The sequence below is a fragment of the Nelumbo lutea genome, chromosome 1 (genome assembly GCF_056320005.1).
Source record: "Nelumbo lutea isolate HS-2025 chromosome 1, American lotus-T2T, whole genome shotgun sequence".
NCBI lineage: Eukaryota > Viridiplantae > Streptophyta > Magnoliopsida > Proteales > Nelumbonaceae > Nelumbo > Nelumbo lutea.
Genome location: NC_142684.1, coordinates 96,772,343 through 96,788,191, shown reverse-complemented (window position 1 = coordinate 96,788,191; position 15,849 = coordinate 96,772,343). Strand labels below are relative to the sequence as shown.

At 36.6% G+C, this 15,849-nt stretch overlaps 1 long non-coding RNA gene across 1 annotated transcript; it reads right to left on the bottom strand.

Moving 5' to 3' along the window:
• Positions 1-421: 421 nt before the first annotated feature.
• Positions 422-12,950, bottom strand: LOC148876291 (uncharacterized). The gene is made up of 2 exons (XR_016101181.1): positions 12,911-12,950; positions 422-1,951 (listed from the first exon to the last, which is right to left on the bottom strand). It is a non-coding gene; the product is annotated as an uncharacterized LOC148876291 (long non-coding RNA).
• Between the last annotated feature and the right edge of the window lie 2,899 nt (positions 12,951-15,849).

Sequence of the window (15,849 nt, the reverse complement as noted above, 5' to 3'; positions counted from 1 at the left end):
ATCTGTTTCCCGGTGTTTAAATTGCTGAGAAAACTTTATAGGATTGTTTGATCCATCCTAATTTGACAAATCCATGCATTCTCCAATTCCATATCACAATACTTGTTTTGGGGATGACGTGGCACAATAGTATTTGAACAATGAAACATGTGATGTTGACATGACACAATTAAAAATTCCTACAACTTAAAGCCTTTGGAATAGGAATATGCTCAAAACTGTCGTTTCTAAATTTATCGTATAAGCCCATTCAACTAGTGCACTTACAGACAAGTTCACTTAAAAAGACTTGTCAATTCAGTCCTTATCGTAGACAGTCTAAACTCTAAACAATTGAATTTGAAGAAAATTCTCTTTGTTATGGATTTTTAACTTGTCAATATATACAATTTTGTTTTCATTAGTCAGCACTAGCATAATATGCTAAAAATAACTTAAATGTATTCCAATAGCTTTGTCTATCTTTTTATCTCTAGACAGATATATATGGGCACCATTGAGAGGGACCAATGCTACTAGAACTAAGAAAAACAAAAATTACAAATTTGCCACTATCTTAAGCAAACACAGTTAACTCCTGAATTACTTATCCAATGACTGAAATTTTAGCTTTGGATCAGATCCTGACATGCTTGAAGTAGGAAATGGTGGTATGACCACAAAGGAGTATCGAGCACACTTTAGCATTATTAGACAGTGTATGCCCTTAGCTGTGATGGGTGTTGAAAACTAGGGTTGTCGACCGAAATACTGGGGCTGATATTTCTGCTGTCCTCCTTGGTTCCGTAGATTAGATTTGGATGATCTCTCTACCCTGGATTGTAGTAATTGGAGTAGGGATCATACTTTCATTGGGGCTGGCCCGAGAATCCTCCTACGGCACTCACTTGCTACATCAATCCATCCTGTAATGATGGACACATGTCCGTAGGGTGGCCCGAAATCGAACAGATCCCACACACCTTGGAAGCTTGTAATTGTCCTGTAGCGAGTAGTCTTACCAAAGCAGTCAAGTTAGAAATCTGATTTTCCAAATTTATATGGCTTTCCTCATTAACCCGTCTAATGGTACCGTCTGTCATTGCATCGGACTGTTGTGAACTTTCGACCATGTTGGAGATTAACTCCCTGACCGCTTCGGGTGTCTTGTTCACCAAGGCTCCTCCATTGGTTACATCGACCATACTTCTATCCATGGGCTGCAGCCCTTCGTAGAAGTATTGGATTAACAGTTGCTTGGGTATTTGGTGGTGTGGACAGCTACCAACAAGTTGTTTAAATCTTTCCCAATATTCGTGTAGTGTCTCACCACCAATTGCCAAACTCCACATATGAATGTAGGAAAATATTTGTCCAAGAATATCCTATTCATCTCATCCCATGTGCGTACTGAACCGAGAGGAAGAATATACAACCAATCATTTGATTTATCTCTTAAAGTAAATGGAAAGGCTATGAGTTTTACTTGGTCCTCGGTCATACTTTGGGGCTTCATGCTTGCACAGACGACATGGAATTCCTTTAGATGCTTATGAGGGTCATCTCCTGGAAAACCATGAAATATAGGCAATAGTTGTATCAAACCAGATTTCAATTCAAAGGCTACCTCAAGAGTGGAATACGTGATGCATAAGGGTTGTTGGTTCATAACCGGTGCAGCCAACATGAAATATAGGCAATAGTTGTATCAAACCAGATTTCAATTCAAAAGCTACCTCAAGAGTGAGATACGTGATGCATAAGGGTTGTTGGTTCATAATCGGTGCAGCCAACTCCCTTAATGTCCTCTCTCTGTCAGTCATTCTTTCTCCTTCTTCGAAGATGGGAAAATCACAAGTGGGCAATTCGCAATTTAAGTTCACCCTTTTTGGTGAATGATCTTTCCTTTGCTTAGCCTCCTTCCTTAAACGACGGGTGGCCCTCTCAATTTCGGGATTGCACTCGAGTTCACCTTATTAAGAAGCACGAGTCACAAAACAAGAATGTTAAAAAAAAAGAAGGTAACAACTAAGAAATTAACGTTGCTCCCCGACAATGGCGCCAAAATTTTGATGGGTTGTCGAGGCCCTCAAAATTAATACTAGTCCTACAATAAAATAATTACAGTAAAAGTGGTTCTAGGTCAAATCCCACAGGGAGCAAATCAATAATATCTTAGCTGAATGGGTAATGTAATTGAGTGAGAGAATTTAAATACTGAAATTAAAAGAAAAGAAAATAAATAGCAACTTAAACAAGAGAAAATCAGTCTTACCGAATTCTGGTTCAAGGGTTCGAGTTGAATCAATTGGCCATTGATCCTAGGTACATTTCAGCATTCTTGCAATTCAAGCATTTAACCTTAGATTTATTAGGATAGCCATAATAAACCTTGTGTTTTTCTAATTCAATTGACCAAACCCAGCATTCGATCAACACTTATCACCACTCAACTGGGTATGATAGCGTCCATATTAAACAGTGATAGCATTAAGATTTGTGAAAACAGTTAAACCAAAATAACAATAATTGAAATAGCTGCAATTACTGAATCTTGTTTCATCAATTCCTTTAGGTTGAACCATGTTAGAACATTGATCAAAGGCTGTCACAAACAATTGACCCAAAAAAATTTCAACTTAATTGCTACTTGTACCATTATTCGTGACAATCACGGATCACCGAAATCATGGATAGCAGTAGGAAAATCAACATTAACATCCACTAAAAATATTCTCAAGAATCAATGAATACTTGAATTAAAAAGCAAGAAAATAAATTAACTACAGAACCTCACAATGACACAATCGAACCTCCCCCCTTGAACCAGAAAAAGAAGTTTAGCTGCTCATGATCTGCGCAATCTCCATGCTTTTCTTCTCTATAGCCAAACTGCCTTCTTGAGCTTCTTGGTCTTCTTGATGATCTCTTGGATCTGAGAGTGAGTGATGGCAGAACTGGTTCTCCCCCCTCTTTATATAGCCAAGGAGAGAGATGTTTTTTAACTCCTTCTAAGAGATCATCTTATCTTTAGGGAGTATTGACCTTATTTGAACTCATCCTATCTTATCTCTTATCTAATGATCTAATATCAATTTCTCTACGATTACATTCAAGACTTTAGATCTGATAAGACTCTCTCTTTAGAGATTACATTCGAGATTTGGACTCTTGACTCTTGAATTCGAGTTGGGCTGCTTTAAAACTTGGGCTTCTTCAACGTACTTCTACGAATTGGGCTTAAGTTGTGAAATAGGCCTGACTACAAACTTACTCCGACTTCGGGCTCATTTTTGTACTCAATTCAGGCTGAATCTGTCAATACCCAAAACATAAAAGTTGTGATCCTTCATTTCATCTTTCTAATTCTTCTTGATTTGTCCAATTCAATGTTCGGAATTGAGAGTTAGGCCTAGATTACTAACTGTCGCCGAAACTATGCAAAATGACCCGATTTGCCCTGTTTTCTTCCAATTGCCTTCTTTATTGCCCTGAATAAAAATCAAGAGTAATGAATTCATTTAAGTACTAAAATAATGTAAAAATATGAAAATTAGGAGACAAAAATAGGGTTCTTTTCAGTCTCATCAATAGGAAAAACTGGAATATTACACCTAACCCCTAAACTCAATTATGATACTGTACTAGGTGTCTAATTGGACTGTCTTTGATATGCCAATCAGTGAGATCCTTAGAGGAGGTAAAAAACTAGGTACGTTGGAACAGTCTGAGAATTCATCTGAGTGGGTGATCATAGTGACATGATCAGCCCTTTGTTGGACAAAGTGAATGATCAGGGATGCACTATCTTCGATGGAAATCAAAACTACCGGCAATCGATTTCAACCGTTGAAATTTGTTTTGTAGAATATATTTATATAGAGATAAACATATATATATTATGGTTTCAAAATGTTTGCAAAAGGGTTTAATTCTCGGGATCCATGTGAGTAGAGAATACAACACTGTACCTTACAGCCGAGGGAGAGGTCCTCTCTTGTCGAGCAGTGTTTGATCATTATAGGCTGAGAGGTTAAGTGTAACACCATTGAGGGTAATACATGATGGGCTAATCTTGCATTTGCCCATAGTCCTTGGGTTTTTATAAAGTGACTTGACCCAATGACCATTTAGTGTAAATGTTGGGCTCATTAAGAGCCCATGGTGATGGACTCAGGGGTTTACTGTCTCCTACAGTGAATTCGGCCAGGCCTTGTAACAGAGGTTGGACTGAACCCATGTGGCTAATGTGTAGATCAATGTTTGGGTCCCACACCATACAAGGATATCCAACTAGGCAACGATTTGGGCGATAAGTGAGCACATGGATTTAATGGGCCTAAAGCCCAATTCGAACTTGCTTAATTAGATTAATTAAAGATGGGCGGTTCTGGGATTTAGATCAACAAATAGGATAAGGGATTGTCCCTATCCACTCAGAGAGTCCAGATCCAAATAAAGATTTGGATCAGGAAACTACTAATTGGATTAGGAGGGTTGATCTATATCTGCTGATAAGATAAGGGATTATCCTTATCTCTTAAAGAGAATCCAAATCCAAATACAAGATTTGGATTAGGAAACTCGTAATGGGATTACGAGAGCCTCTTTAAGGCTATAAATAGAGGAGAAGGGCAAACCCTAGTTCATCCTTCAGCCTTACTGATTCAAGAGAGAATACAACATACAGTTGGACTGATGCCATCTTCTGCTCTTGCCTTTCTTGCTATTGCTACCATTACCAATTCGATCTCCACCTATAGGAAAGATCAAGAAAGGGTTCTTGATATCACCTTTTGGTAGAAAAGGTGATTTGAAGTTGTGCTCACTCGCCCTCCATCAGATTCTTGGTGAAGAATCATTTTCTTGCTGAAGAGCTATCCTGCTGATTCTGCTCCACCCTATGCTGTGTCATATTCAGTGAGAACAGTCTTTGGTAATCTCCTTGGGCATGAACACCTTCATTGGGGATTACTACTACACCGTATCAGGTATATCCATCTCCTACCTTTTGGATTCAAATCTGCTCTGATTTAGGTTCAAGATTGATCATTGAAAATGCAGTTTTCTAAAACAATGAATGTGATTCCCACATGGGAGAGAGAAATTTTTGAAAATTCGCCCAACCTACCTATAGGGTTCGGCCATCCATATGATGGATCTCTCATCCTTCAAGCATATGGGCACTAATTAAGGTACCCCTTTAGGCTTTTATTGGACAGGCTTACTTGAATTAAATTCAAGCTTATCATTGGACAAAAGCATCTAAGGCAAAGCCCCATAAAGGTCCAAAAGGGACATATCTTATTGTCAAATCCAATGCAATACCATATCTATCCATGCACTAAGCTAAATCTATGAATTTCTTATTGTCTTATGCAGCATAAAACTGAGGCTTCAATTCAAGGGAAAATTTTTGCAGTAAGAATGCTAAATAAAAAAAATCCTATCCAAAGTAGAAAAATATTTCATAGCAAATAAAATAATGTAAAATTACAATAAATAAATGATATCATCATGCAAAGGAACCTAGCACAAGCTTGTGATACTAGTACCAAGACTCATGTTTCATGGCATAAAATGAAGTTTGAACTCTGTCCAGTCCCCTCTTGAATGAAACCCAAGATTAAAATGAAGTTTCAACTCTATCCAGTCCCCTCCTAAACGATGCCCTGGGTGTTGGCAGAAACCATATATATAGTAAGGGAAAACGTAACCAAATTCCAATCTTGTAAGATCAACAAACCCAGGTGTTGAGACTTGAAAACTCTGCATTTTGATGCCTTAAGGGCACCAATTCAGAGGAATATTCGGCATTAGAATAGTCAAGATGTGCTCTTTTCCTAGTTAATTTCAGTATTATGACCTTTGAGGGTCCCTGTGCAAATTTTGTAGAAAACTAGGGAGGTTTCATGGTTGAAATGTAGTTTTTGGGAAGCTGGTGTGAAGTCCAGCTAAGAGGGCGCCTCCTACCTACTAAACCCAGTTTGGTGCCCCTCCTACTTTATTAGCATGCTCCCCATGCCTTAACCCTAGGGCGCCTTTTAACCTATTCTTTTCATCCTTGGCAAACCCTAGCCAACCCTAGCTGTTTAATCTCCACCCTTCACCCCCTTCTAATCCCCACCGTCCATTCTAGGGCATTCTCCTTCTAGCATTCTAACCCTAGGGAGCCACCTAACTTCTAATCTTCACAATTCAACCTTTAGCCATTAAATCTCAACCTTACATAATATTGGGCTACCTCTCATTCTATTCTTAGCCTTAGGATCACCCCAAAGCCATCCTAACCCTTCATTAGAAATCGTAGGGCGCCCATAACTTTGCTAAAACCCAGCTACCATCCCCTTCTTTCTCTCTAATCCTAGTTGTGTCCACCATTTTCTATAAAAAGGACCCAAGAGCTCTTGAGAAATGATTGAATTCTACCCCCAGGTAAAACAGAATGTTGATCTTGAGAAGCTTAAGGGTAGAGGAAGAGGAGGACGCCTAGGCAAGAGGAGGGGTTCCAACTTGCAGTTTGCCAACACCACTATTACCACATTGGGAACCGGATCCCAACCACTTTTACTTTATTTTAGTTTTAATTTCTATTATTTGAATTCTAGTTTCATTATTTACTTTTTTCAATTTATTTTCATTCCGTTTGATCTTCATTTACGTTTTGCAGATCTGTAATTTGGCTAGGTAAGACGAAAGGCCTAGCTCGAGAAGTTCGAGGGTCAAAGGAGAGATCCGAAGATTGCTACCTCTGATCGGATTACAAATTTTTATTTCGTTTCTTTTTGTTAATTTATTTATGTTTCTACACTTTTAACTTTCAATATTGTTCGAATTTTATATTTTTCTTAGTTTAATTAATTAATTTTTATATTTATGCACTTCCCTCTTGTGTTCTCTTGTCCGGATTTGAGTTATATTAATTTTCCCTCGCTTCTCTGTGGATACGACCCATTCTCATCCCTTTATTGCATTAGTAATTGTTTGTTTGTGAGTCGAAAAAATTATAAATAATTAAATTGGTGTTGCGAAGTGATTAACGACACACTTTCGGACACACCAAGTTTTTGGCGCCATTGTCGAGGAAGCACGTAGAAAAATTTTTATTTACTTTTTTTGGATATGTTTCATTATTTTTTCTTTTTCATTTTACTACTTGATCCGTTATCTCAGTTTAATCTTGTTTCTCTTTGATTCTGCAGGACGAAATAGCAAAAGGTGGGGTACCGGAGCATTGCGGGATTGTGGGATGGAAGAGAAGAGAAGAGAAATTGGATTACGTTTCTAGTGTAGTCATTCCATTTTATTTTTAATTTTTTAATTTTTATTTTAAAACTCTTTTTTTTATATAATAGTTATTTTTGAAATTTTAGTTTTTTTTCTAGATATGATTTATTTATTTATTTTTGTATTATTTTTCTTCTGCTTTGTTTCTAGATCTATTTTTTGTCTTTATTTTAATTTTCTATTCAATTTTTTTTGCTTTATTAGGTTTTTGTTTTTTTTTTATTTCATATTAAAAAAACAAATAAAATTTCATTCATTTTATTTTATTTTATTTTTGTAGCATATTTTTCTTTTCATATTAATTTTAGATTTTATTTTTCATTTATTAAAAAAAGAAAAAAATATAACTAAATACAAAAAATTCAGCATATTAATTGTTCATGCATTGTAATTAGTTGCATTTTGTTGTGTTTATTTTGTGTTTCCGTTAATTCATTTAAGGGCATTGAACCGAAATAAGATAAGGTTGGGATTTCATCACCTTCCTTGGCCCTAAAATCACCACCATTCACGTGCTGTTCACTCTGACCCTAATTTAAAATTTGGATAGAAAGATCCTTTAGGGAAGCCTCACATTTGGTTCAAAAGTGTGTTGAATTTTAGGAGAGATTGAAATTATTTTCCATAACCGGCAGTTGGTGTCTAAGGAAAGAGGTTAAACGGTTAAGCCTAAGCGGGTTTTATGGTTACTTAATTTGGTCATTGCGAGAGCAAGGGGAGCCTCCCACATCCCGACCTCTTACCTAACTAACCAAAAGAAGTGGTGTAATTCTAAGTAAACCTAAAAGGATTCACATTGGTTGAACCACTAGTTTAGAAAACCCTAGGTCAGCCCCTAGGTCATGTGGTTGATTTGTTTGCCTTTAAAAAAAACAAAAAAAAAGAAAAAATTTTAAAATTTTCAACTTGAATTTAGATTTTAGGAATTTAAATTTCAAAGGCTGAGTTTTAATTTAAATCCAAAAAAAAAAAAAGAGAAAGTTTCAAAAGTTGATTTAAATTTCAGAGTTCAAATTTCAAAATCCACATTTGAAATTAAATTCAAAATTTTAATAAGAAGAAATGAGACTTATGTGTTATGTTAGGAAGGAGATCTCTAAGGAGAGAAACTGTAGAACCTATACCTAAAATAGAGAGATACCTCCATCATCAACATCGAAATCAAATGGCTAGAATCAATAATGCCCAACCTAAAAAGTTGAAGGAATACTTCACTCCAGCACAATACAATCCTTCATCCTACATCCAGTTACCTGATACTCAAGTCTTATAGTATGAAGTTAAGTCAAATACAATCCAGATGCTCCCATCCTTCTATGGGAACCCAAGTGAGGACCCATACAAGCACATAGATGAGTTTCTAGAAATATGTTCAATTGTAAAGATTCAAAATTTCAATGATGATGCCCTTAGTTTGACTCTTTTCCCCCTCTCCTTGAAGGATAAGGCCAAGCATTGGTTAGGGACTATAGGGAGACCCATTAGGACTTGGGCAGAAATGCAACAAGAATTCCTTAGGAAGTTCTATCCTATAGGCATAACCAATACTATGAGGAGAGCTATCATGGGATTCACCCAAACACCGGGTGAACAAATTCATGAGGCTTGGGAGAGGATAAAAGAGTTAATGAGAAAATTTCCACACCATGGCCTGTCCTAGTGGCAAATTGTCCTGGCCTTCTATGAAGGCCTGACGGATCAATACAAGCAGATGGTATATGCATCATGTGGGGGGCATTTATGAGCAAGAGTGAGGATGAAGCTTATAATCTTTTTGAAACCCTCAGTGAGAATTCTATCAATAATACATCGTTATATTCCTATGAAAGGTCGGTGGGACCCTCAAAGAGGGCAAGACTCTGAGGTCGGAAATAATATAGAGCCCGAGGAAAAAATGAACTTGAATGCCATTTCTAGAAAGTTGGATAGGGTAGACCTTCTAGCCTAGAAACTCCACCAATTTTCCACTCTTAACCAGCAATCGAGTCCATCTACCTCTTATCCCGAAGTATGTTCCATTTGTGCCGACCCGACCCACCAGGTTGATGACTATCTTATCGCGGCCCAGTTTCTACCTTTTATCCAAGAACAAGTTCAGGCGGCCTAGAGTTTCTCAAGGCCCAATAATGATCAATATTCTAATACTTATAACCCTAGGTGGACAAACCATCCTAACTTTTCTTGGAGGACACATCAACCCAATGTATAGTCTCATTAGCATCTGTCCAATTCCATGGCCCAACGGTTTCAGAGGCCAGCAGTACAAAACCAGTTCCAGTAGGTGTACCCTAGGAGTCCACCGGCCTAACCATATCAAAACTACCCACAACCCCCTCAATCTTGTACAGTAGATGACCAATTCATATAGATTTAGCATCTGATCCTAAATCAGTAGTAGTCCATTGATAGATTAGAGAGCCAAATAGGACATCTAGCCAAAGCCAAGGTGAGGAGAGAAGTAGGGAAAATACTGAGTCAACCAGTTGCAACTCCTAGAAATCAGCCATCGGGTTTTCCTCCACAAAAAATTCAGCTATCTGCCAAGAACCCTCAGTGTGAAAATACCAAGGCCATTACAACCTTAAGGAGTGGGAGGATTTTAGAGGACCGGTGTGAGAAAAAGATAGTTAATGAAAATGAGTAGGAAGACCCTAAGTTGGGGGGAGAAGAAGAAGGAAATGAAACTTTAGAAGAAAATCTTATGGTAAACCAACCCGTAGTTCCCTTTCCAACTGCACTCACAGTTGGGCCAGTGCTAAAGAACAAAGAAACTCACAATGAGGAGAGCCGAGAAGTCCATATTAACATTCCTCCCCTCAATGTAATCCAACATGTCCCAACCTATGCCAAATTCTTGAAAGAGCTGCGTACTCAAATGATGGAGCCATAATCGGCCCCACAAAAATTGATGCTCTCGGCAAATGTTAGTGCAACTCTCATAAATCAACTCCTCTAGAATATAAAAGGCATTAGCACTCCTCTCATAAGCTGTGTCATCACTGGAATCATCTTTGGTCGAGCACTAGTGGATTTTAGGGCCAGTAATAACTCTGCTTCCATCCGTTTATGATAGGTTCAAGATTAGTGAGTTAAAATCAACCCCGATAATTCTGCAACTTGTTGATTGGTCAGTCAACACTCCTCGAAGTATTATTGAGAATGTCATAGTCAAGGTAGAGGGTTGTCACTTCCCATTGGATTTTATCTTAAACATGACCTAAATCGAGGAGCTGAACAATATCCCAATAATCTTAAGATGTCCATTTTTAGCAACGACTAATGCAAATATCAATTGTAAATCAAGGGAAATGGACATCTCATTTGTGGAGCGAAAGGTCCAATTGAATGTTTTTAATGCCTCTAAGCATCCAAAACTAGGGGAAGATGAAGGCAGTGTGGACATAGTGGACAATCTCGTGAATGACCTACGTACCACTTGGTTAGCTAGATCTGGTCCTAGTTGGTATGAAAATGAAAGTGAGTATGAGAGTTTGGATGAGAGAGATGAATAGTTGCGTCGGACTGAAGATGTTAAACTTAGCACTGGTTGGGAGGCAACCCAACATATTTTTTTCAGTTAATTTTAGGATTAGAGTTTTTTTTTCTTGATTCATGACCAAGTGGCATACCTTGAACCCCTCAGGAAAACCCTATTCGTTGTTCCCTTTGGCCAAAATCTTCTTTGCATCATTCTAGTCATGCTATTAAGGACAATGGCATTTAAGTTGGGGGTGAAAAAAAGAGAAAATTTGAAAAAAAAAATTATGAAACTAAGTCTTTAGAAATGTAGAATTAAAATTTCACTAAAAATTTTTAAAAATCTTTCTATTAAAAGAGATTCCCAAACAGAAAAAGTTAAGGAAACTGATAAAAGAATATTGAATTTTATAGAAATTGGTAGCAAGTGACAGGAGTCAAAATTTGTCTTATTTGAATATTTTTGAAGCTGTTTAGAAATTAGAAAATACTCTCAGTTTTACCCCTACTAAGATAAGAAGAAAAAGATGGAGAAATTAGACAAAAAAAATCTTCAAATTATTAGTCAGAGGACTATCTTGAACAGTTGTTGCAAAAAAAAAAAAAAAAGAGAATAAAAAGTCAATGGACACCCTAGACTTAATAACCAGGTTTCTTCACCTAAGTCAAGTGTCAAGATTCACGTCAAACGGGAAAGAGAATGCCGAAAACAATCACCTAACACTTAGTAATCAGGTCTTTTCACCTAAGACAAGTGTCGATATTCGCATCAAACAGTGGAAGGTAACAATAGAAATAAGTGTGCAAATCAAGTTCAGGGGTAGAAATCCACTGTCAAAAAATAATAAAAAGAATACATGTCTAATTTGAAAAATCAATCTCAGCTTATCAAAACAGGTTACAAATGGAAGGGTAAATAAGATTTTTAAGCCAAGTTTCTGTAATATTAAAAGTAAGACAGTTTTACCCCTTAAGCCCAATACCGATATATATATATATAGAATTTGAGAAATCTGGAATTAGGATACTCGACTAATTTTGTCAGGGATGACCTTGCAATAGAAAGAGCATATATTCTCAGTGTAATTTTAAGGATGCATTGTTAAGGCACTAGCAATGTTTAAGTTGTGGGTGTGATAACTTTGCATTTTGATACCTTAAGGGCATCAATTCAGGGGAATATTCGGCCTTAGAATAGTCAAGATGTGTTCTTTTCCTAGTTAATTTTAGTATCATAACCTCTGAGGGTCCCTGTGCAAATTTTGTAAAAAACTAGGGAGGTTTCATGGATGAAATGTAGTTTTTGGGAAGCTGATGTGAAGTCCAACTAAAAGGGTGCCTCTTACCTACTCAACCCAGTTTGGCACCCCTCCTACTTTATTAGCATACTCCCCACGCCTTAACCCTAGGGTGCCTTTTAACTTATTCTTTTCATCCTTAGCAAACCCTAGCCACCCTAGCTGTTTAATCTCCACCTTCCACCCCTTCTAATCCCCACCGTCCATTCTAGGGCATTCTCCTTCTAGCATTCTAACCATAGGGAGCCACCTAACTTCTAATCTTCACCATTCAACCTTTAACCATTAATTCTTAACCTTACATAATATTGGACTACTTCTCATTCTATTCTTAGCCTTATGATCACTCCAAAACCATCCTAACCCTCCATTAGAAACTGTAGGGCACTCATAACATTAGAGATTCGGAGACTGCTACTTTTGATTGGATTACATATTTTTATTTCGTTTCTTTTATTAATTTATTTTTGTATGTGTTTATGTTTATGCACTTTTAACTTTTAGTACTGTTCAAATTCTATATTTTTCTCAGTTTAATTAATTAATTTTTATATTTCTATACTTCCCTCTTGTGTTCTGGTGATTAAACTGGTATTCTGAAGTGATTAACTTTTATTACGTTAATAATTGTTTAAGAGTCAGAGAAATTATAAGTGATTAAACTGATGTTCTAAAGTGATTAACGACACACTTATAGACACACTAAGACCCATATCCTTATTAGGTTTGATAGAAAATAAGAGAGAAACATAGCCTTAAAAAACTCTTGATCCATTAGATTTTGTTTTTCTAAATTTATAAAAATAATAACTCTTAATAGTCGTCCATCAATCAACAATACATAAAAAATGAAAGAAATAATGTGTTACCTCAAGCCAAAATACCCTATTTTGTTGTTTGCGATGACCTGAAGCAAAGAAAAAGAAAAAAATATATCAACAAGAAAGCAATAGATCTGAGATCAATAGAAGAAAAAAATGGTTTGAACGTCAGATCCGAGATCATGTTAATGTCTAGTGATAAGAGGAACTCCAGATTTGGAACAAACAAATGCCAAAAGCCAGGTTGGAACTTTGGTGAACGATCTCAAATGGTCGTCCATAAAAGGAGAAAGAATGGCATTGAAAAGTAGATTAAACATGCCAAAAGGCAGATCTGGACGACCAAGTATAGAGGGAACTAGTGATGAAATTTGGAGGGAAATCCATCCAATGGAACAAGACAAAAATGGTATAAAAATGAACTAAAATGATAAGAGAATGCCAGATCGAAGCTTACCTTTCCTGAAAATGCCAGAGATGTTACCGTTGGACAGCTTGAAGGAAGGAGACAAGGTTTGGTCGGGTACCTCTCGACAATATTTTCTCACCAGTTGCTTTTCTCAACAGGGTCTCACCATTTTGGTGCGACCCACATTGATTTTTGGAAACCCGCGTTCTAGTTGTTTCTCTTCCTTTCGTAGGGCTTCCTTTGAAACAAACGCATGCAAAAGGGAATATTCCCCAAGGATGCTTCCCTTCCCATGTGTTTCTCAGAAACCAAATGGACTTTAAGTAAGCTTGTAAATGGAGCAAATTCGAATCGAATATGGCTTGATTCGAATTCGATTTGATATTTAACAGTTTTTAAAACAATCATCCGAATTCGAATTCGTCGAATAAATCGAATATCCGAATTCAATTTGAATTTGATTGACTATGATCTAGTTCAGTTTAACCGCTCAAACATAACTTTAACTAAACAACATAAAATGAATTCGATTGGAAGAATATCAGAGACGCCAAGGATAAAGTCCGCAACTGGGAAGAAGGGAGACGAAAAAGTCTACAACCAGGAAGAACATCGGAGATGTTGAGGGGAAAGTATACAACCAGGAAGAATGGAGACGCCGAAGAGAAGCTCTGCAACCGGGAAGAGCATCGGAGACGCTGAGGGGAAAGTCTGCAACCGGGAAGAACGGAGACGCTGAGGACAAAGTCTACAGCCGGGAATAACATCGAAGATGCTAAGGGGAAGTCTGCAACCGGGGAACAGAAACTCTGAGTAGAAAATCTGCAACCAGGAAGAACATCAGAGATGTTGAGGGGAAGTTTGCAACCGGAAAGAACGGAGAAGCTGAAGTCTGCAACTAGGAAGAATGGAAACGCTAGGAGAGGATGGAGACAATTAGACGAAGATGCCGAGGAAAGGATGGAGACGATGTGAAAACCGTGAACTGAAAAGGTAAAAAGGGCCGATAGGTTGTAAGTGGGTTTCTCCTGCAAAATATTAAAAAATCAATTTTTATTTCAAAAGGTAATGATAGCTTCTTTTCACTCACTTTTTATTATTAAAATAATATTATATTGAGTGATTTTACCGAAAGTCATTATGCATTGCATTTCATAATATATTTTAAGAAATCAATATTTATGAATCATCGCAGATATTATGAAATAAATATATAATTTCTATATTTATAATATTGTAATCGAATCAGATATTTGCCGAATCAAATCATGTTACATTCGTACTCGATTCAACTAATACAAAAAATATATTCAAATTTGACTGCTCATTTAATTCAAATATCCAAATTCAATTCGCATAATTCGGACCTCGAATTCGAATTCAAATTTCCAAATACTGTTTACAGGCCTAACTATAAGGGATAGAAATGGAAAATCTCTTAAGGATTATGTTGGCATGTCAATTCCAAGTGGACATTTTGTATATACACCTGGAAGTTGCCTTATTTGGGAGGAATTAAACTATGACCCTTACGCTGCATTGGTACAATTTCAGCAAATGTACCCAATTAAATGCTGAAGAAAGGTTAGTATATGAGACTATTACATTTTTGTGTCTCGAATTTAGGTGGATTTTACTTTGTTTGTGGCAGTGGGGAGGACTAGAAAAACGTTTCTTTGGAATACAATTATATAAAAACTTTGAATCGATCGAAAGATTGTATTTGCAATTGCAACATTAGGAATTAACTCTTTGTTATTACTAGACAGTAGGGCAACACATTTGCGATTTAAAATCTCTATTGACCTGAATGAAACATCAACTTGTGTAATTAGCTAGCCAAAAGTCTAATATAGAAAAATTACTAAAGAAAAACCATTGAATAATTTGAGATGAAGCGCCAATGGCACATCAATATGCTTTCGAAAACTTGGACCACACATTGAGGGATTTGATTAAAACAATTGATGAAAATGCAATCCATTATCCTTTTGGTGGAAAAATAGTTGTCCTTGGCAAAGATTTCAAGTAAATATTGCCCATTGTCTTGAAAGGATGTTATATAGACATAGTTTCCGCATTAATACGAAGATCAGAACTGTGGCATGATTGTCAAATCTTAACATTACAAACCAACATGAGGTTATTAAGAATCCATCTCCCAATTCAACTGAGTATGAGCTATTTACAAAATGGGTGTTTGACATTGGTGTGGGCAATATATCAAGTATTTATCCTATAATAGATGTAGATGAAAGTTGAATGCTTATGTTTATTGACATTCTGGTAAATGATGACTGTGAGGGAGTTGAACCACTTGTAAGATGCATCTTTGTAGATTTGGCTTAGAATTTTAATAATCATTCATATATATGTTAACAAGTAATACTTGTTCTTAGGAATGATGAGGTTAATAAAATAAACATTAAAATCTTACAATTGGTACTGGGAGACATTCACACGTATCGTAGTGTTGACACAATTGATGCATTGGATTCTAAATCTTTTGAAAGTAGCATGTATCCTACAAAATTCTTGAACAATCTAAAGTTCAGTGAATTACCAAACCATGAGCTTT